Source organism: Arachis hypogaea, chromosome 4 (genome assembly GCF_003086295.3).
Source record: "Arachis hypogaea cultivar Tifrunner chromosome 4, arahy.Tifrunner.gnm2.J5K5, whole genome shotgun sequence".
In the NCBI taxonomy this organism is placed as follows: Eukaryota; Viridiplantae; Streptophyta; class Magnoliopsida; order Fabales; family Fabaceae; genus Arachis; species Arachis hypogaea.
Window position 1 is genome coordinate 11,544,080 of NC_092039.1, and position 23,113 is coordinate 11,567,192.

Consider the following 23,113-nt stretch of genomic DNA (forward strand, 5'->3'; position numbering starts at 1 on the left):
GGTTTTTCTCACTAGGATTTTCGTCCTCCTCCTCCTTGATGCATTCGGCCATGTTGACTAAGTCAATGGCTTTGCATTCTCCCTTTGGATTCTCTTCTGTATTACTTGGGAGAATACTGGGAGGAGTTTCAATAACTTTCTTACTCAGCTGGCCTACTTGTGCCTCCAAATTTCTAATGGAGGATCTGGTTTCATTCATGAAACTGAAAGTGGCCTTTGACAGATCAGAGACTATATTAGCTAAATTAGAATTATTTTGTTCAGCATTCTCTGTCTGTTGCTGAGAAGATGATGGATATGGCTTACTATTATTCAGCCTATTGCGTCCACCATTGTTAAAACCTTGTTGAGGTTTTTGTTGATCCTTCCAGGAGAAATTTGGATGATTTCTCCATGATGGGTTATAGGTATTTCCATATGGTTCACCCAGATAATTAACCTCTGCCATGGCAGGGTTCTCAGGATCATAAGCTTCTTCAGAAGCTACCTCTCTAGTACTGTTGGATGCATGTTGCAATCCATTCAGATTTTGAGAGATCATGTTGACCTGTTGAGTCAACACTTTGTTTTGAGCCAGTATGGCATTCAGAGCATCAATTTCAAGAACTCCCTTCTTCTGAGGGACCCCATTATTCACGGAATTCCTCTCAGAGGTATACATGAACTGGTTGTTTGCAACCATGTCAATGAGTTCTTGAGCCTCTTCAGGCGTTTTCTTCAGGTGAATAGATCCACCTGCAGAATGGTCCAGTGACATTTTCGAAAATTCAGAGAGACCATAATAGAATATATCTAATAGGGTCCATTCTGAAAACATGTCAGATGGACATCTCTTGGTCAGCTGCTTGTATCTTTCCCAAGCTTCATAGAGGGATTCACCATCTTTTTGTTTGAAAGTTTGAACATCCACTCTCAGCTTGCTCAGCTTTTGAGGAGGAAAGAATTTATCTAAGAAGGCAGTGACCAGCTTATCCCAGGAGTCCAGGCTATCCTTAGGTTGTGAATCCAACCATATTCTAGCTCTGTCTCTTACAGCAAAAGGGAAAAGCATGAGTCTGTAGACTTCAGGATTAACTCCATTCGTTTTCACAGTGTCACAGACTTGCAAGAACTCAGTTAAAAACTGATAGGGATCTTCAGATGGAAGCCCATAAAACTTGCAGTTTTGTTGCATTAATGCAACTAGTTGAGGCTTAAGCTCAAAGTTATTGGCTCCAATGGCAGGAATGGAGATGCTTCTTCCATCAAACTTGGATGTTGGCTTTGTGAAATCACCAAGCATTCTCCTTGCATTATTATTATTATTTTCGGCCATCTCCTTCTCTTGTTCGAAAATTTCTGAAAGGTTATTTCTGGATTGTTGTAATTTAGCTTCTCTTAATTTTCTCTTCAGAGTCCTTTCAGGTTCTGGATCAGCTTCAACAAGAGTGCCTTTGTCCTTGTTCCTGCTCATAAGAAAGAGAAGAAAACAAGAAAAGAAAAAGGAATCCTCTATGTCACAGTATAGAGATTCCTTTATGTTAGTAGAAGAAGAAAGGGGTAGAAGAATGAAGAAGGAAGTGCGGATTTGGATGAAGAGAGGTGAAGAGAAGTGTTAGTAATTAAATAATTAAATAGAAGAAGAGAGGAGAGGGAGAGGATTTTCGAAAATAATTTTTGAAAAAGGGGTTAGTGATTTTCGAAAATTAAAGATAAGTTTAAAATTAAAATTTAAAAGAATTTTTTTTGAAAAAGAGAGGGAGAATTTTCGAAAATTAGAGAGAGATAGGTAGTTAGGTAGTTTTGAAAAAGATAAGAAACAAACAAAAAGTTAGTTAGTTGATTGAAAAAGATTTGAAATCAAAATTTTAAAAAGATAAGAAGATAAGAAGTTAGATAAGATATTTTGAAATCAAATTTTTGAAAAAGATAAAAATTTTGACAAAGATAAGATAAAAGATAAAAAGATATATTTGAAAAAGATTTAATTTTGAAAAAGATTTAATTTTAAAATTGACTTAACTAACAAGAAACTACAAGATAAGATTCTAGAACTTAAAGATTGAACCTTTCTTAACAAGAAAGCAACAAACTTCAAATTTTTGAACCAATCACATTAATTGTTAGCTAATTTTCGAAAATTTGATATAAAGATAAGAAAAAGATTTTTGAAAATATTTTGAAAAATAATTTTGAAATTTTCGAAAATTATGTCAAAAATGAAAAAGATATGATTTTTGAAAAAGATTTTAAAAAGATGAGGTTTTTAAAATTGAAATTTTGACTTGACTTGTAAGAAACAACTAATTTTAAAAATTTTTGACCAAGTCAACCCAAAATTTCGAAATTTTGGAGGGAAATAAGGAAAAGATATTTTTGATTTTTGAATTTTTAAAGAAAAACACAAAAATGACCCAAAACATGAAAATTTTGGATCAAGACACAAGATGCATGCAAGAATGCTATGAATGTCAAGATGAACACCAAGAACACTTTGAAGATCATGATGAACGTCAAGAACATGATTTTTGAAAAATTTTTAATGCAAAGAAAACATGCAAGACACCAAACTTAGAAATTTTTAATGCATGAAAAATATGAATGCAAAAATGCACATGAGAAACAAGAAAAGACACAAAACAAGAAATCATCAAGATCAAACAAGAAGACTTATCAAGAACAACTTGAAGATCATGAAGAACACTATGAATGCATGAGATTTTCGAAAAATGCAAGAAAAATTTTTAAAAGCATGCAATTGACACCAAACTTAAAATTTAACACAAGACTCAAACAAGAAACACCAAATATTTTTGATTTTTTATGATTTTCTAATTTTTTTTGTATTTTTATTGATTTTTTTTCGAAAAACATTTTGGAAAGACGAAAAATAAAAGAAAAATTTTGAAAAAGATTTTTGAAAAGAAAATTACCTAATCTGAGCAACAAGATGAACCGTCAGTTGTCCATACTCGAACAATCCCCGGCAACGGCGCCAAAAACTTGGTGGACGAAATTGTGATCACTTGTTCTTTTGTTTATAAAGGATGTATACTCTGAGGGCATTGTTTATTTCCTTCACAATCTCGTTCAACTAACCAGCAAGTGTATTGGGTCGTCCAAGTAATAAACCTTACGTGAGTAAGGGTCGAATCCACAAAGATTGTTGGTATGAAGCAAGCTATGGTCACCTTGCAAATCTCAGTCAGGCAGATTAAAATAGTTTATGGGTTTTTGAAAATAGAAATAATGAAAAGAAGAAATAATAAAAGGGATAGAACACTTATGCAGATTCATTGGTAGGAATTTCAGATAAGCGGATGGAGATGCTGTAGAGCTCTCGGACGCCTGCTCTCCTACTCCTTCTACTCAATCCTTCTTACTCCATTCCATGGCAAGCTTTGTATAGGGGTTCACTATCAACTGTGGCTACTTTCATTCCTCACGGGGAAATAACCTGTGCGGCTGTCACTCGCACAGCTAACCAGTCTGGAGGCATCACCCATGGCTGATGGCTACATCCCATCCTCGCAGTGAAAACTATGCTAACGCACTCTGTCACAGTACGGCTAATCACCGGTTGGTTCCCGCTCCTACTGGAATAGAATCCCTCTTTTGCGTCTGTCACGAACGCCCAGCAGGTTAAAGTTTGAAGCACGTCACGGTCATTCATTACCGGAATCCTACTCGGAACACCACAGACAAGGTTGGACTTTCCGGATTCCCAGGATCCTACTCGGAATACCACAGACAAGGTGAGACTTTCCGGATCCTCATAAATGCCGCCATCTATCTAGCTTATACCACGAAGATTCTGTTTGGGAATCTAAGAGATACGCATTCAAGCTCTGTTGCATGTAGAACGGAAGTGGTTGTCAATCACGCGCGTTCATGATTGAGAATGATAATGAGGGTAATTTGACTCATCACATTCATCATGTTCTTGGGTACGAATGAATATCTTGGAATAAGAATAGAAGAGATTTGAATAAAAGAAAATAGAACTTCATTAATACTTGAGGTACAGCAGAGCTCCACACCCTTAATCTATGGTGTGCAGAAACTCCACCGTTGAAAATACATAAGCAAAGAGTTCAGGCATGGCCGAATGGCCAGCCCTCTCTAACGTGATCAATGATCCCCTAAGATGAAGAATAAAACAAAGCTGAGATCAAAGATGTCTAATACAATAGATAAATGTCCTATATATACTAGACTAGCTACTAGGGTTTACATGAGTAAGTAATTGATGCATAAATCCACTTCCGGGGCCCACTTGGTGTATGCTTGGGCTGAGCTTGATGAATTCACGAGCTAAGGCATATCTTGGCGTTGAACTCTGAGTTATGACGTGTTTTGGGCGTTCAACTCCGGATCATGACGTTTTTCAGGCGTTTAACTCCAGACAGCAGCGTGTACTTGGCGTTTAACGCCAAGTTACGTCGTCATTCTTCGAATAAAGTATGGACTATTATATATTGCTGGAAAGCCCTGGATGTATACTTTCCAACGCCGTTGAGAGCGCGTCAATTGGAGTTCTGTAGCTCCAGAAAATCCATTTCGAGTGCAGGGAGGTCAGAATCCAACAGCATCAGCAGTCCTTTTGTCAGCCTTCTTCAGAGTTTTGCTCAAATCCCTCAATTTCAGTCAGAATTTACCTGAAATCACAGAAAAACACACAAACTCATAGTAAAGTCCAGAAATGTGAATTTAACATAAAAACTAATGAAAACATCCCTAAAAGTAGCTTAAACTTACTAAAAACTATATAAAAACAATGCCAAAAAGCGTATAAATTATCCGCTCATCATTATCAAATCTCAAACATTAACCTGGAGCAAGTGGGACGAATCCCAACCCTTACTACTACCCAGGTATCAGAGTTACATTCATTCAAAACTCCATAATTAACTCATTTATCATAAACATCCTTTTCCGTCTCATACCCGGAGCAAGTGGACAACGCCACTGCCTACTACCCGGGGTTACACATCACATTTCAACATTTTTCACATTCATTCATTAATCATATATGCATTTATACTCAGCCATAATCAATAATGGCTTTGCCGTGACCCGGCAATAACTCAGCCATCCGGCTCATGGTTCAATCAAAAACCAGCCATTTATCAATAAATATAGCCCTTCGGCTCATGGCATACACAGTACTTCTACCATCATCCTCCATATCTCATATAATCATCGTTGATCATCATTGATCATAACTTTTCTCCTTGCTTCACTTGCAAGTTACCACATCCCCTAGCTCATTTCTCATTACTAGGCATATCATAATGATTTAATACATAAGGAGTGAGATCGGAGGCTTAGAAGTATGAGATTTGGCTTTTAAAACTCAAAAATTAACTTTGGGATGAAAACAGGGCCACGCGTACGCGTACTCCACGCGCACGCGTGGATGGCCACAAAACTCATCGACGCGTATGCGTCATACACGCGGACGCGCGGATTGAAACACAGCCAGACGACGCATACGCGTCAGCAACGCGTACGCGTGGGTGCATTTGCGCCCCAGGCACAAAACTGCACAACTCTGGCACAACTCTCGGAAAAATGGCTGGGCATTGGGTGCAGCACATCGACGCGCACGCGTGGATGGTGCCTTCTCGAAGAACGACGCGTACGCGCCAAGTGCGCCTACGCGTGGAGAGTCATTCTGCTAAAAATTTTCTAAGTTAAAAGCTGCAGAATTCACAGATTCAACTTCCAATATTCCGACGGACATAACATCTCTCATTTTAAATCATTTTTCACCCGTTCTTCGAACGGCATGGACATCCCGGATCCAATTTCATTTCTAAACAGATTTGGCACAAAACAGAGATCCGTAGTCCAAGTTATGTCCCGTCAAAATATGCCCAAAAACTATATTTTTCATACAAACCACAAAGTGTCATTTTCAAAACGAGCCATTTTCAACTCTTTTCAAAATCAACCAAAACATGCCAATTTCAACCCTTTTTGAAACCAATCAAAATATATCAAAATCAACATCAAGTCTCCTTAACTCATACATTAACACTTTACCACGATTCACAAAACCGCCATATAACCATCTTACCCATTTCAAACAAATGGCTAAATTACAAACATATCAACATGTCATACATCCTTCCTCATCCCAATTTCCAACAATACTATTTCCAATCAACCATCATTATACATAACCAATATCATACTCACTATCACGTGGTTTCACCCCCAAATCAACCTTAATCATTCCACAAGCATATATCACAACATACATATCTTTCATGCATTATCATACCATCAAGGCATCAATAATCATACTCACATATATGACCACATAATATATATCAACCAAAATCAAACATACTTCATCTATACAATTTCACCCAAAATTACCAATTTCCACACTTCAACTCCTCAAACCTCATTATTCAATAACCAACCCAATCATTCATATATTCATTATATGAAATTCATCCAATCACTTGTGTCATCATACAATGCACACATCAACTTACCTCCCTTACCTCTTTCCGGCCTCCGGCCCAAAATTTACGGCCTCCGGCCCAATTTCACAATTTAAATGCATAAACCACAAATTAATACTCATTACCCAATACATCAAATTTTCAATACACCAAGCATACAAGGCCACACAATTCTCAACCCAATCATCAATTCACATTACATACCAACTATGCATATTAGCATCAACCATTTACACAATCCAAACTTAATCCTAGGGGCATCTAGCCTAGAAATTCTCATCACACCACACGGTACTTAAATGAAACTTAAACCGTACCTCTTGTAGCCAAATCAATTGAGCCTCTTCTTTGGAAGTCTCCACCAACCTTAGCCCCAAGCCTCACTAAAGCTCCTCAAGCAACACCAATCTCCCAATTGTGCACCAAAACCATCAAATGCACTAACATAACCAATATTACATACATACATCAACCTAGGACTCATAAAAATGACAAATCACAAGGGTTGGAGGGTTTCTTACCTTAACCCACTGAAGTTTGTGATGAATATCACCCATGGCTCATACTAGAGCACTCCTAAAAAATCAAAATCACAAGGTTTCCTCAAAACCCAAACCAAATTCGAATTTGAAGAGGAAAATGAAAACTGGGCAGAGGACAGTGGATTACTCACCACAAAACTTAGATAGAATTGTAGAGGATGAGAAGAGCGGCACGTGGCCGCAAACGGCTCGTCAATCGGAGTTCCGTAGCTCAAGTTATGGTGGTTTGAAGATCAAAGAGAGTTAGGTTTTCTCTCTTCTCTTATCTCTTCTTTATTTCAGCGCCCCAACCTCTCTTTTAGGGTAAAATGAGCTGAAATGCTCGTAACTAATGTTTATATATGTTGGATCTTGGGCCCACTTAGGCCCAGTTCACTTATTTTTGTCCGTTGGCCCAATTTTGGACCAAAACCTTTAAGATTAGCGCTCTAAATCGCACTTCAAATATTTCTACCTCCCCTAATTATAATTCCTCATTTCTTAATCTTATTTACTCATAATCAATTTTCTCAGCTGCAGTACCAGACAGGTCTCAGCCGGTACTGCCGATCAAAATTCCACTGCGCGCTTTTACGCAGAAAACTATGTCTTCCGACTCGGAAAAATTCACTGAATCCAAATATCATATTGAAATCATCAAATTCCAATTGCCAAATCTTCCAACCATATTCGCTCCTACTTAACTCATTATTTAATTAATTTCGGTTAGATCGGGTATTACATTCTACCCCCTAACAAAAATTTTCGCCCTCGAAAATTCCATCCATCCCTACGAGTACGCGAGCATAGTATGCCTTTATATCAAACGGATAACAGTTCCAAGGTCCTTTTACTCTGTGCGCTTCCGTTGCCGCGCTCTGATTTCTCTATTCCTGAAGGTCTCGGTCGTTCGTTCAACCTAACCAACAGCCTCGTTCCTTACTTTTACCGTCTCATCAACCCACACCCTATTAAATCTCAAATCATCTCATCAATAATATTGCCATCATCGTTAATCATAGCCATCATCCCACATCACTATAATCAATCCAAGCTTTCTTCGTTTTTAGAATTCAATGAGTTTGGACTAACAAGCTGACAAACTCTTAAGAATCCGCTTTCCTTTACTAATCTATAAAAGCTTTCGAGACACATCTCTTTTGTTGAAGTTACTCAGATAAAAAATTATTTTCAAAAATATAACCAACACTCCTTCAAATTCTTGGGAAAAAAATTCAACAGCACCTCCCCAAAAATTGGAGTTTACCACCCGTCACGGGTTCCCTCAAACCAATCTCAGTACCGCATCAGTATTGCAATTTAAAGGTTTCCAAACGATTCCTCTGAGACCGATCATTACAAATCTTGATCTAAATCCAAGGTCACCATGACCAAACATCATAGCACTCATCTCTCGAACACGACAACTTGCACTCAATCATCATCTAAATCCGACTATGCATCAATGATAATTTCCTCATCCGTTTCAGAACCATTAAGGCTCACAGCCGCAATTAATTCCAATTATCGAGAATCAGTATCTGTATAAGCTCACTAAACTTTTAAGTACTCAAAGCATAAAGCATTCCTAATCATACCCCACTTTTCCTTATTATTACCATACTATGCTAACGCTTTTAGCAAGCTTCCGCTATGCCACTTTGATTTCTCGTCAAGTATTAGTCCCATCACTTATTTCCTCAAGTACCCAACCACAACTTAGCATGACTGGTATTTCAAATCAACGTTTCTAAATCCATCATTTAGGATCATTTCTTATCTATTTAAATCAAAGGAACTAAAAGTCACAGGTTCAATCCGTTTTACCAAAAATCTAGAAATCAACCAACTACATAGCAAACACAACACAGCATTTTCAACAGAAAATCATTTACATCACAGGCATTTATCCATTTGTATTAAGGCAATTCCTTACTCGGACCATCCGGTTTGCTTCTCAGTCTAATATTAAGCTCGACATTCCCAGTTTTACTGTACAGGCGGTATTATAAAATCACACACTGCCATTTAAGCTTGATTATTGCAATTACCTCAATCTTACTGCCGCAATCGGCCCGCATCCTGACTCTCTCCTTGTTGGCAATTTCTTGATACATGCCCTGGTAACCCGCACTTGTAACATACGCCTAACCCCAATCGGCATGGCCTATTTGGGTGATGACTTCCACACCTCTGACAGCTCAGAACATTAGAAGCAGCCGCTGCCCGTTTTCCCTTACCATTCCTTTGGGACTCCTCACTCGTCGCAAAGTTATTCCGTCCTTGGGAAAAGTGTTGTATGTATCCCCTCTCCTTAAACTCTTGACCCCTTGGTGCAAATCCTTGGTTGTGCTCTCTATGACTTCCTTTCTCTGCAACCATCCTCTTCACACACTCTTCAGCAATTCTGCTCTTATTCACCAACTCTGAAAAAGTTCGGATCTCCATTGGTCCCACTGAACTCAAGATGTCGCTCTGGAGCCCTCCTTCATACTTAATGCATTTCCATTCCTCGAAGTCTCCTGGAGCTCCCTGACACATGCGGGAAAATCTGAATAGCTCCTCAAATCTGTCTGTATACTCAGATACGGACATAGCACCTTGCTTCAACTGTAGTAACTCCAATTCCTTGGCTGTCCTGGCGGAATTTGGAAAGTACTTCTTATAGAATTCCACCTGGAAGGCATCCCAAGTGATAGGATCATTCCCCCGTTGTAGGAGACGTCGAGCCCCTTGCCACCAATGCACTGCTTCCTCCGTGAGCAGATAGGTAGCAAATTCAACACACTGCTCTTCAGGCACCAACTGCGCTTGTAGTGCTCGCTCCATGGCCTGAAACCAGGTGTCAGCTTCAATTGGATTAGTGGTTCCCTTGAACTTAAGTGGATTAACCTTTAAGAAGGTTGCTAGTGTCATCGGGCCCTGAGTTTCCCTTTCGCCATTGCCATTATTGTTTATTTGTTGCCCAAGAGCCTCCGCAGTGGCCTGCATAGCAGCAGCCATATTCTCCAACGCCGCCATAAGGTTTACCGGGTTATTCGAGTTGATTTCCGGTTCCTGTGTACTAGCACGATCTCTCTCACGTCCCCGACCGGGTCCACGAGGCGCCATCTGGTTCCTATACACACCAAACAATCGATATCAAGTTGATCAGTCTCAATATCGGAAGTATAGTGCTTCAAAGTACCAAAGGTACACTCATGGACTTCATGCTAGATGTATCGGTTAGATACCCTGACTAGCACAGGCACAGACTCAAAGTATGCATTGAAGCATAAGCAGTTCCATCCCTCAGGCTCACGAGGACGAACTGCTCTGATACCATAATGTAACACCCTAATATTCAAATCCTTATGCTCGAGTCATAAGTCAATGATATTACGGTGGTACGACTCTCAGGTGGATTTTTAATATATAAATATAGGTAATTTCGGAAGGAGTATTAATCGAGAAGCCTGAAAAGAGTAGAAATAAAATCGCGAAGACGTATCACTCACGTTTCGACAACGAAAAGTTAAACTGTGAAGCCGAAAACGATATACGGACAAGGCATAAAGGAGATTAAGAGATAGATAACAGATGGATATATACATATATATATATATATATATATATATATATATATATATATATATATATATATATATAATAAGTAAATAGCCACTAGTCGCGACCCGCAAAGTTTAGGCCGGCTAGGGTACAGTATGAAAGTAACTGACAACAGTACATCCTAATCTCTCCCAAAGGAAATATAAGAGCCTCTATAGGCAAGTTCCAAAAGAGTTCAACACGTAATATAATCTTTTCAAAACAAAGGTGGAGAGATTCTAAGCAAAACACAAAGTAGAGAAAATAAATATCTTCGCCGTCTCTCAGACGAACCGTAGCTCACTTTTGAGCACCTGAACCTGTATCTGAAAAACAAGAGATATATATGGAATGAAAACCCCGGGCCCATGGGTTCCCAGTACGGTAAAAGTGCCAAATAAATACAATGCACTGCAATAAAAACTCACTAAGCATCCTAAACTCCTTTTCACCAAGTATCCAGCCTAGATTCTCACTAATCCATAAATAGTCATCTGACGTAAGGGGATACTAAATCTAGTTCATGTTACACATGTTCCCAACTCGCTGATTCTTCCACGAATCAGGCTCAGAATCATAAGCAAAACCATCACCAGTTGTTCTGCCTCAGCAACTCTATATCAATACATCATACCCTCGCCTGGAGCTAGTGAAATCACATCACTGCGTCTACCCAGGGGACTCAAATGATCTCATTCAAAAATCATCATCATCACGCAATCGCATTATCAATTCATCTCATCAAGAACAGCCCCCAATATCCACCGACACCATCATGAGGGATCTCTCAGTTGTACAAACACAAGCAATACAGACAAGTAATACACAAATAAGGTACAAGTAGAACAAGTAGCACGTAATCAGGTAACATAGCATATATGATATAGAAATCCAAAACAAATAGGCAAACCCAAACAATTCAAACATATGCAAATGATGTATATCTGCCCTATGGCTGATGATATCATCTGTCGGTTATATAGCCAACCCGACATGTCCTGGTAGCTAACCATTGGACAGAAACACCCCTTGCGGAGCAAGTAGGTTTGAGCTACAACCCCCTTGCTACTACCCGCTCAACCCAGAGCCAGTGGAACAACCACTACTGCGGCTACTACCCAGGCGGGTGTTTAAAAGCTCAACCTGGAGCGAGTGGATTCACCACTACTGCTGCTACTATCCAGGCGTCACAATCTCTGACCTGGAGCAAGCGGGACGAACCACAACCCTTGCTATTGCCCAGGTATCTTAAGCATTAACCCGGAGCAAGCGAGACGAACCACAACCCTTGCTACTGCCCAGGTATCTCAAACATATATTCATTCAATCTCATTTCATATTATCAATCCTCATTGTTATCAAATCTCAAACATTAACCTGGAGCAAGTGGGACGAATCCCAACCCTTACTACTACCCAGGTATCAGAGTTACATTCATTCAAAACTCCATAATTAACTCATTTATCATAAACATCCTTTTCCGTCTCATACCCGGAGCAAGTGGACAACGCCACTGCCTACTACCCGGGGTTACACATCACATTTCAACATTTTCCACATTCATTCATTAATCATATATGCATTTATACTCAGCCATAATCAATAATGGCTTTGCCGTGACCCGGCAATAACTCAGCCATCCGGCTCATGGTTCAATCAAGAACTAGCCATTTATCAATAAATATAGCCCTTCGGCTCATGGCATACACGGTACTTCTACCGTCATCCTCCATATCTCATATAATCATCGTTGATCATCATTGATCATAACTTTTCTCCTTGCTTCACTTGCAAGTTACCACATCCCCTAGCTCCTTTCTCATTACTAGGCATATCATAATGATTTAATACATAAGGAGTGAGATCGGAGGCTTAGAAGTATGAGATTTGGCTTTTAAAACTCAAAAATCAACTTTGGGATGAAAACAGGGCCACGCGTACGCGTACTCCACGCGCACGCGTGGATGGCCACAAAACTCATCGACGCGTATGCGTCATACACGCGAACGCGCGGATTGAAACATAGCCAGATGACGCGTACGCGTCAGCCACGCGTACGCGTGGGTGCATTTGCGCCCCAGGCACAAAACTGGCACAACTCTGGCACAACTCTCGGGAAAATGGCTGGGCATTGGGTGCAGCACATCGACGCGCACGCGCACACCACGCGCACACGTGGATGGTGCCTTCTCGAAGAACGACGCGTACGCGCCAAGTGCGCCTAGGCGTGGAGGGTCATTCTGCTAAAAATTTTCTAAGTTAAAAGCTGCAGAATTCACAGATTCAACCTCCAATCTTCCGACGGACATAACATCTCTCATTTTAAATCGTTTTTCACTCGTTCTTCAAACGGCATGGACATCCCGGATCCAATTTCATTTCTAAACAGATTTGGCACAAAACAGAGATCCGTAGTCCAAGTTATGTCCCGTCAAAGTATGCCCAAAAACCATATTTTTCATACAAACCACAAAGTATGATTTTCAAAACGAGCCATTTTCAACTCTTTTCAAAATCAACCAAAATATGCCAATTTCAACCCTTTTTGAAACCAATCAAAATATACCAAAATCAAAATCAAGCCTCCTCAACTCATACGTTAACACTTTACCACGATTCACAAAACCGCCATATAACCATCTTACCCATTTCAAACAAATGGCTAAATTACAAACATATCAACAATACTATTTCCAATCAACCATCATTATACATAACCAATATCATACTCACTATCACGTGGTTTTCACCCCCAAATCAACCTTAATCATTCCACAAGCATATATCACAACATACATATCTCTCATGCATTATCATACCATCAAGGCATCAATAATCATACTCACATATATGACCACATAATATATATCAACCAAAATCAAACATACTTCATCTATACAATTTCACCCAAAATTACCAATTTCCACACTTCAACTCCTCAAACCTCATTATTCAATAACCAACCCAATCATTCATATATTCATTATATGAAATTCATCCAATCACTTGTGTCATCATACAATGCACACATCAACTTACCTCCCTTACCTCTTTCCGGCCTCCGGCCCAAAATTTACGGCCTCCGGCCCAATTTCACAATTTAAATGCATAAACCACAAATTAATACTCATTACCCAATACATCAAATTTTCAATACACCAAGCATACAAGGCCACACAATTCTCAACCCAATCATCAATTCACATTACATACCAACTATGCATATTAGCATCAACCATTTACACAATCCAAACTTAATCCTAGGGGCATCTAGCCTAGGAATTCTCATCACACAACATAGTACTTAAATGAAACTTAAACCGTACCTCTTGTAGCCAAATTAATTGAGCCTCTTCTTTGGAAGTCTCTACCAACCTTAGCCCCAAGCCTCACCAAAGCTCCTCAAGCAACACCAATCTCCCAATTGTGCACCAAAACCATCAAATGCACTAACATAACCAATATTACATACATACATCAACCTAGGGCTCATAAAAATGACAAATCACAAGGATTGGAGGGTTTCTTACCTTAACCCACTAAAGTTTGTGATGAATATCACCCATGGCTCATACTAGAGCACTTTTAAACAATCAAAATCACAAGGTTTTCTCAAAACCCAAACCAAATTCGAATTTGAAGAGGAAAATGAAAACTGGGCAGAGGACAGTGGATTACTCACCACAAAACTTAGATAGAATTGTAGAGGATGAGAAGAGCGACGCGTGGCTGCAAACGGCTCGATTCATGAATTTGTTTAGAGAAATCGATGATAGATAATCAATTATTATTTTTTTTAATATGAACATTTACACATAATAGATGAGTAAAATGAAATTTATGAATTTTAATAATAACTTCATTGTAAGTCTATATATTAGAATTTATTTATTTTAGTATTTTGTATTTAAATTATTATTTTAATTTTATTTTGTTAAAAAAATTTTATAATATTAATTTTGTTTGTACTAAGGATTTTTATTTATTAAAAAAATTATTTTTTAAATAAATATTTTTTCTATCTTTTTATTTAAAATATTATTATTGATATGTTAATCTTAAAAATATAAAAAATAAACGTACTTTTAAAAAAATACTTTACCTCGTTTTATCTTATAAAATAAAATAATTAATTAATTATTAATTTTTAAATTATAACTATTTCTTTAATAAAATATAATTTATAAATTGTGTTCTAAATTTTTTGAATTTGTTAATTTTTAATTTTTAAAATATAAAATATATATGTGTATAATTATTACAATTTTTTGTTGTTATTTTTTAAGTTATAATTAATTTTTTTAATATAAATACTTACACGTATTAAATGAGTAAAACGAAATCTAAAAATTTTAATATTGGTTTCAACGTAAATTTATTTATTTAGAATTATTTCAAGATTTATTCTATAAATTTAAATTTATTTATTTTAGTATTCTCTATTTAGATTGTTATTTTAATTTTATTTTGTTATAAATATTTTTGTAATATTAATTTTTTTTGTGCTGGAAGGATTTTAATTTGTCGAGAAAAAATTATTTTTGGTGAATAAATATTTTTTTATTTTTTTATTTAAAATGTTATTATTGGCATGTTAATATTAAAAATATAAAAGATAAAACATATTTAAAAAAATGTATTATAAGATCAAATAATTTTATGATCGTGGGTATTTATTTACACAGGAGGCTATATGGAGAACTTTGGCTTATGACATTCAGTTATGAGATTAATCTTTTATTTACCTAGAAAATAAAATATCATCTTTAAAGACAATGACAATCTTGAGAAAATCATTGATTAAGAGAAAGAGAAAGGTACGATGTTCTTAACATAGATGGGAGGCCAACAAAGAATTTGAAGCATGTCAAACTTTAACGTATGCTGAGTTTTCAAATCAATTTGTTTATAAATTAGAAGAAAGAGAATGATATCTACGCAAGAGAGAGTATTTTATCGGGTACATCTGATATCTACTATATGAGAATTTTGTTAATTATTCAAAAAAATTGCATAATATATGAGTCTATTAGGATAGTTAATGGGATTACATATCCTAACTTCCAAGATATTTTCTATTTTATGGGACTACTGTGCGACGATAGAAAATTCATTGCAGCTATTAATGAGGTCTGGTCATCAATTGAGAAAACTGTTTGTGATGTTATTAATATCTAATAGTGTTAACAAACTAAAACATATTTAGAATGCAACTTAGACATTATTGGTTGACGGGATACTATATATGAGGAGAAAAACATTGAAACCAAGGTATTTCACTATGTGGTCAATCATTATTGCATGTAGGACTTTACTTGCCAAAATCAGTGTTTACCAATGGGCAATTTTACGTTATTTTGTCAAGAATTAAGAGTCACAATGGTTTGAACATTCTAATTCTAAATAAAGACAATAATCCAAACTCACCAACAACAAATGTCGCATTCAACAAAGTTTTTAATAATATTTAGATAAGAAAATAGTATTTTTATTTTAGTAACATGTTATGATTTGCACTTTTATACAAATATTTGTCGTAGATATAACTATTAACTATACTTTCAGATTTGAAATAAAATATGTAACATGGAGCACAACATCATATGCCAATTACCTTTCTAACGAGGTTAGTAAAATACTAAGTTGTTGATAAATTTTCATTAGTCTTATAATATACAATTTAATATAAAATTAACATGTTATTATTACAGTTATATATGTTCTTATTTTTTTAGGTCTCTTTTTTTATGGCTCAAGAATATTATAGACTTCAAATTGTTCCATTTGTATTTTACTTTAAATAAAGATAAAATAACATATTAAATATATTTATTATATAATGACAATGATAATATTGTACTAAACTTAAAAAATTTATAATTATAAAATATTATTTTTTATTTATCATGTGAAATTAAAATATAACTCCGTGCATTACACGGTTTTAACACTAGTAGTAATACAAATGGGGAGTTCATATGCGCTCATCTTTATAGTAATACAAATGGGGAGCTCATTTGCTGACGTGGCGCTCATACGTTGAGTCTGGGAGTTTATTTGCTTACGTGTCGTCACTAAAAATTTTTAGATTTATATTTATAAATTATAAATTATTATTTGTTCAAGTTGTTATTTTCAAATTTTAAGTTTGGGTTGTTTTACTTAGGTTGTTATTTTTTAAATTTTAAATTGTTTTATTTGTTTGGATTATTTTATTCAGGTTGTTATTTTTTAAATTTCAAATTATTTTATTTAAGTTGTTATTTTTAAAATTTTATTTAGATTTTATTTAGATTGTTTTTTTATATTTTAACACTATTTTTTTAAAATCTGTTAATTCTTTTTAGCATAATTTTTTTAAATTTTGTTGATTTTTTTTAAATTACAGCTACATAAATTCTTTTAAAGAAATTTAGAGTTTTAAAAAAATTTACGCTAATTATTCTTCGGTTGTTACATACTAATATTACAATAAATAAATATTTACGTTAGTTTATAATTTTTAAATTATTATTTATTTAAGTTGTTATTTTTAAATTTTAAATTTGGGTTGTTTTACTTAGTTTCTTATTTTTTAAATTTTAAATTAAAGTCAACCAAATTTTAAAAAGTTTAGTTATGATGCAACTATAAAAGGATAAGTTATGAGAGATGTAAAGCACCACAATTTAAAGTACATCAATCCCTTTCTTTACATATATCCAAAATCTCCCTACTTATTCCAATGGCTGATATTCACAAAATTGCTGACATCAATCCTACAATCGACAATTTGTGTGTACGTATACGAGTGATATGGTTATGGACACTATCAAGTTACGAAAATTATCCATTGCTATACTCAATTGAGATGGTTTGACTCGATGAAGACGCGAGTTTTCTACTAATATCCTTTTATCCATGACTCCAAGGTTATTTATTTATTTATTTAAATTAAAGTCTATGTACATTGGATTAGATATTAAATAAGTCTAAATTTAACTTTTTCTTATGTTATTTTCTTTTTTAAGCAGGTATCGAATAAAGTTTGGTGTCATTGATGATTCTGACTGTGCATGTTATGTAGTCTTTGACAAGGAGACAAAACAAGTTTTGGAAGAGAGCTGTGTAGAGATACTTGATCCACTCCTATTGGTAAGATCTAACCAATATTTATTTCTAAAAGCATTAGTGAAGATATTTTTATTGGTACTTTTTATATTATTTATTATTAATATATTATATAATATCCTACAGAAAGGAGATCTATCAGATACACCTACACTTTTACTCAACCTAATTGATAAAATATTTCTCTTCATCGTTGAAGTTCAAATATCTGATATTTCATATTTTTCACCTTCTTATAAAGTAAAGAAGATGACTAATAATGTGGATCTCATAAATAAATTTGAAGAGGCTCACCCTATTCAAATTGTGAGTATATATAAGTGTACTTCTATTAAAAATTAATTTATTTTTTACTTTCTTGGTCATTAGTAGTATCTAATTTATAAATAATAATTAATTATAATTTTAGGATGTTGACTACACCGGTGGTTTGTTTTCAATTTCAAAGACATCCACAATCATTGAAGGAGAGAAAGTAGAAGGTACTAAGGTATTTGTTCAAAAAATAATTTTTTTTGTTTGTTCTCTAAAACTTAGATCTTAATTTTATTCAAAAAATATTAGTTAGATAAAATCAAAGGTTAGAAAGAAGTCTTTAATTTAACGTGATTTTTTGTACAGAATTTGTTGCTTGAATTCTCCAGTGAAATTGCGGCCAATGATGAATCTGAATTGTTGGAAAGTGCTATTACACCAACTAAGTGACTATTCTCGGAGTCAGAAGATTCGAAGGTGGAAGGAGATACCTCAACTTGCAAGAAGATCAAGATTGAGAAAGAAACTTGAGAATTTGGATGCACATGTTTTGGAATCTCTTTTAGAGTCTATCTAATAAATTTCTATATTCCTAATGGACAACGGATGTTTGATTAGAAAATTTTATTTAAAAATTTAAAAGTTATACTAGCTAATTAGAAAATTCTATTTTAAAAATTTTAAATTTAAATTTCTAATACTAATTTCTAATTAAGTAAGTTTTTAACCATTTCAATTTTTAAATTTAAATTTTTTTACTTGCCACATTTATAAATTTTTATTATTATCTTTTTAGATTGTTTTTCCACAGTAGAAATACTTTCATCTTTTTCTCTCTTTTTAAGTATTGTTTCTAAATTTACGTAATTTATAAGGTTATTAATTTTTAGATTGTATTTAATTTTATTTATTTTTATCGATAAATAATAGGATTGATACTATTTATGACGAAACTAATAAAAATTATTTTTAAATTAACAAATTCCTATATTCTTAATGAATAACAAACATTTAATTAAAAAAGTTTATTTAAAAATTTTAAATTTGCACTAGCTAATTAGAAAATTCTATTTAAAAATTTGAAATTTAAAACTCTAATACTAATTCCTAATTAAGTGGCTTCTTAACCGTTTTGATTTTTAAATTTGAAATTTTTTATTTGTCACATTTATAATTTTTTTCTATTTACTTCGTTTACATTGTTATTTTTTAGATTATAACAATAGAGGTACTTTTATCTTTTTCTCTCTTTTTTTCTTATAAGTTGTTCATTTTCAATCTCTTTAACTATAAGTTAAATTTATTGATCATGAGATTAAACTTATAATTATTTGAAAAAAGATACTTTTGTAAAAAAATATATATTATTTTCTGTAAAATATGTTTACGTAACTAAATAAATGAGAATAAAAAAGAAATTAAAGCAGCCATTGAAAATAAAATCTGTGCGATTTTACATAGACATAAGATGACACTAATTTTATATTCTATTTGGTAGGTTAGACATGAGAAAAAATTGTAAAAAAATTAGTGTCTCAAGTTAAAAATTAGTGTTTCAGAATCTTAGAGAGACACAAAATACATGTTTTTAATGGGTGTTTGTGTATGACTATGTCTTTTATCATTTTTGTCTCGGTAAACAAACACCATACATGTACTCTGTATACTCCTGTGTCTATGTTTTGATGGACATGTATACCAAAAACAGACGCTGTCATATGTGTATTACTTTATTTTTTTAATAATATAAAAAATTTGATAATAAAAATGTATTATGTATAATGTATATATAATTTTAATTGGTTAAAAAATTTATTTATTTGATATTTTTAGGTATATATTGAAAAATGCAAGAAGTCCAAAGAGAAGTAAAATTATATTGAAGAGAAAATTGATATTAAAAGATAGAGAAAATACAAAGCAAAGCACAATTCAAGGTAGATTTCATTATTTTATCATTTTTGTTTTTAGGTTAGAATAATATATTTTTTATTTGGTATTTTTAAGTATGTCAGTTCTATATATTTAGTTTTTATTGGGTATACAAAATAACTAACATGTCATGAGTATTTTGGCGGAATGAAAGCTCATAAAATATAATATTTTCTATATATTATTTAGCTATTGACAAGTAATAAATTATTAATTTACATTATCTTCGTAATACGTTACTAAATTTGTTTATGAAAAAATTACAGGAAATTCGAGTGATAGTTTTAATGGTGTGCATTTTCAATCGGTGTTGTCGAACATTACAAATAGCATTAATACAGATTTATTTTTGGATGATTTTTTTGAAACTTGTTCATGGGAATGTACATGTACTTTATGTATTTTGATTTTTCTACTATTTATTCAATTATAAACTTTAACTCTAATAACCCAACACCACATTGATCAAGGTCTCCAACTACTAATATACATTCTGTAGATAAAAAAAATGTTCCAATATTAGTGATATTAGTAATTCGGGTATCACACATGAAGCATATGATAGTCCATGTCATCAGACAAGTCAACAACATCTTCAACAAACATCAAATAATATCTACCAGTTACTATGTTAATATGTTTTTATTACTTAAAGACCAAACATTTAACTTTTTAATTGGTCTATTAAAAACAATCATTGGTATATGCTAAATAATTATTATAGATTCATTGGAGTACACAAATCGAATTAGATTGCAAAGGGATGTAAGACTGAATAGGAAGACTATGCTACTTCAAAAGAAACATGGTAAGATAAGCATGATAGATTGTAATTATCACAAAGCTAAAATTTTACTTCTTTTATCTTTAATACTACCTTCATAATATATATTCATAATTTTTCTTTTTTTATAATATAAAGTACTTGATGTATTATCTCTAATGATTACAGGAGCAAGTGCATTTAATTCAAATTTAGATACTAAAGAATTAGAAGAAGTGTGCATAGCTGAAAAAAAAAGACACCTGACACAAAGAGAAATATTTTTGAAGGAATTGACTACAAATCTTCCAAAAAATTTTCAAAAAGTTGAGGATATTACTGAAAATACGACTATTTTAGATGATTCTGTGCAAATTTAATACCCAGCCATATTCGATGTTGCTGAGAATACAGGTAATTTAAGAAGTAGCAATATCAGCACTTTATTATTTACTATTGTTATACTTTTTATAAACAAAAAATTATCGTTTAGTGTTCAACTTTTAAAATTCAAACTAAAATATGGTTATATATTATAATTTTTGTATTTGAACATTGATTTATTGTAAAACTTAAATCTTGAGGTTGGCACAATGAAATTGTATTATATGATCTCATCTTTTTAATCCATAAATTGCATTCTTCGGTAATCTTTTATAAATATTATTTTTATACTTAACATGGTGAAAGAAAGGTTTATTTTTATATAAAGTATTTGTTGCAGATATAACTAAAACAATTTATTATCTTGGTAATTATTAGATGTGATAGATATTGGTGACCCAGAATTTTTTGTCGGCATTGTGATGCCATGATGTGGTATGAGGAGAGATCAGAGAAGTTCAAAACAGGATCCAATTTTGAGTTCTCAATATGTTGTATGCGAGGGAAGGTACAACTGCCGTTTTGAAGCACTTGATCGGACGCTCAGGAATCTTACGTCAGTTACCGATCAACATAAGACACATCAACCATTTGGTGGTAAGATTGTTGTTCTAGGAGGTGATTTCAGACAGATACTTCCGGTGATTCCAAAAGAAAGTAGACACGATATATTAGCATCCGCTAGTAACTCATCCCATCTGTGGTCATTTTGCAAGGTTCTGAAACTGCATACGAATATGAGGCTTCTAATGTCTTCTTCGGATCAAGATGAAGGTGAAATGAAGAGATTTGCTAATTGGATACTTGATATTGGAAATGGAAATATTGGCTCTGTTGTTGGTGATGAATTAGAAGTTGAAATTCTAGATGATCTATTGATTACAACTACTGATGATCCACTCTCTCATTTGGTAGACTTTGCATATCCAAATTTGTTGCAAAACATGTCAGATTACAGGTATTTTCAGAGTAGAGCAATTCTTGCACCCACACTTAAGAGTGTCGAGAAGGTAAACGATTTTGTCTTGACAATCTTTCCATGGATGGAAAAGGAGTATTTGAGCTCTGACACAACGTGTCAAGCTGATGAGAATGAAGATGTAAAACAAGAGTGGTTCACACCAGAGTTTCTAAATGACATCAAATGTTCGGGACTACTCAATCACAAGTTGACTTTGAAGTCAGGAGTCGCTGTAATGCTACTGCGAAACATAGACCAGACTTCAGGTTTATGCAATGGGACAAGATTAATAGTTAACAAACTTGGCAGCAACGTAATTGGAGCGACGGTAGTGACCGGAAGAAATATTGGAGATAAAGTGTACATTCCAAGAATGAACTTGATCCCTTCAGATTCAGGATTGCCGTTTAAGTTCCAACGGAGACAATTTTCATTAACAGTATGCTTTGCAATGACCATTAATATGAGTCAGGGTCAATCATTATCACATGTACGACTTTATTTGTCAAAATCAGTGTTCACCCATGAACAACTTTATGTTGCTTTGTCAAGAGTTAAGAGTTGCAGTGGCCTCAGGGTTTTAATTCTAAATGAAGACGGCAATCCAAAGTCATCAACAACAAATATCGTGTTCAAAGAGGTTTTTAATAATATTTAGGTAAGAATAATATTATTTTCATTTTAATAGCATGTTATGATTTACACTTTTGTACAAATCTTTACTATAGATATAACTAATTTATCTGTAACTCTTTTTTCAAATTTGAAATGAAATGTGTAACAAGGAGCACAACATCCAATGATTTTCTAATGAAGTTAGTAAGATACTAGGTTGTCGATAAATTTTTATTAACTTTTTGATATAAAATTTAGGGTAAAATTAACATGCTATTATTACAGTTATATATGTTCTTATTTTTTTATCTCCCTCCTTATGGTTCAAGAATATTATAAATTTCGAACTCTTCTATTCATATTTTACTTTGAATAAAGATAAAACAACATATTTAACACGTTTATTATATAACGATGATGATAATGTTATACTAAATTTAAAAAATATATGATTATAAAATATTATTTTTAATTTAACTTATTAAATTTAAATATAAGCCCGTGCATCGCACGGGTTTAACACTAA

At 33.8% G+C, this 23,113-nt stretch overlaps 1 non-coding gene across 1 annotated transcript; it reads left to right on the top strand.

The window, feature by feature from the left end:
• The first annotated feature begins 815 nt into the window (after nucleotides 1-815).
• LOC112799075 (small nucleolar RNA R71) lies at nucleotides 816-919 on the top strand. The gene has a single exon (XR_003200660.1). It is a non-coding gene; the product is annotated as a small nucleolar RNA R71 (small nucleolar RNA).
• Nucleotides 920-23,113: the final 22,194 nt, after the last annotated feature.